The sequence below is a fragment of the Artibeus jamaicensis genome, unplaced genomic scaffold, assembly GCF_021234435.1.
Source record: "Artibeus jamaicensis isolate MK-2021 breed Jamaican fruit bat unplaced genomic scaffold, CSHL_Jam_final contig_233, whole genome shotgun sequence".
Taxonomy (NCBI): domain Eukaryota; kingdom Metazoa; phylum Chordata; class Mammalia; order Chiroptera; family Phyllostomidae; genus Artibeus; species Artibeus jamaicensis.
Window position 1 is genome coordinate 3240692 of NW_026521486.1, and position 1323 is coordinate 3242014.

A 1323-nucleotide genomic window follows, 5' to 3' on the forward strand; every position below is an offset into this window, starting at 1 on the left:
AGCCGGGCAGCTGTCTGCCGCTGGAGCGTGAAGTCTGCGCATGTCTGGTGACCACCGTTGTCAAGATCACTGTTCCAAGGCTGTTGCCATGAGTACAAGTCTGTAACATGCAGCTAGAATGTCTGCCCTTTGCGGCCCCACATTATCTATTGTATTTTATAGAGCTTTTCACTGGAAATCTAAATAAATGTCAGTGTAAACCAAATAAAAGTTCATTTCCGAGGGGACTCAGGAGCAAGCCACTCCCCAGTGGTAGGAAGACCTCAGGACGGACTCTGTTTTTGCAGCTTCTGGGAGGCATCGCTGGGCTATTCTCACCTCACTGGGTGGAAGGTGAGGGCCCGGGCGTGGTGGGCGCGTGGGGTCCTGTCTCTTGCAATCGTGTGTCACTCTTTGTAACCTCCTTCAAATGAAGCAGAAACTTCACCGGGGTGTTTTCAAGAGGGATGCCCCTCTGTGAGGCCTCAGCCACTGGGGAGCCGGCCGGACAGCAGACGGGTCTGGCCGTCACAGCAGCTGGAGCGTGCCCTGGAAATGCACGCTGAGCGCTCGGACTCGGAGTTCTCATTCACGGTCTTTCGTTCGTTCCCTAAAGCAGAAACCTGCTCATGTGGACAAGCAGGCACTTCTTGGTGAACTTCGGGAGCGCCTGGTCTCCGCCTAGCATTTGGGCCGTCCCATCCATGCTGAGGTGCGCAGCCCCGGGAGGACCATGTTGCAGGTGTAAGGCCCTGGTTCACTCAGACCGGTGGCAGTGTCGCTGTTGTCCGCCCTGCACCTTAGTGCACCTGCGGGCGCAGAGGTGGTACCTTTACACCGCGCCCCCCAACACACCTTCTTCCTTTCCTGGCCCGCCTTTGGCTGGAGAAGTGGCCTGTATTTCTGCTGTCGCCGTGGTGAGACTGGGGTGGTCTCGTGGTTGCGTGGCGGGGAAGTTCCCAGAGAGATGGCCAGGGTTCACTGCTGGGTAAGGAGTCTGCTCCGTGTTGTCCTGGAAAAGGGTTTTCGAAGGACAGCAGCTGGAAGCAGCAGCTGGCACGTGGCGCCGCGTGTGGGCCCGGCGGCACCTTTTCTGCACGCCCGTGAGGGAGGCTGCTTCCTGTGAAATTTGTTTTCTATTTTTCTATTTCTCATACTGTGCGGGTATGACTGAGCGCCCACTTGAGACTTCTGTGCTTGCTTGCATCTTCAATAAAGACGTGTCCCAGGCCTGGTGTCGAGTGTGTGCTGACGGGTGCAGGGTCCTAGCGGTCCCCCACACTTCAGGGCAATGTGGCGGTGAGCCCCATGGACTTCCCAGGCCGGGGGCTGACCGCTAAGGTC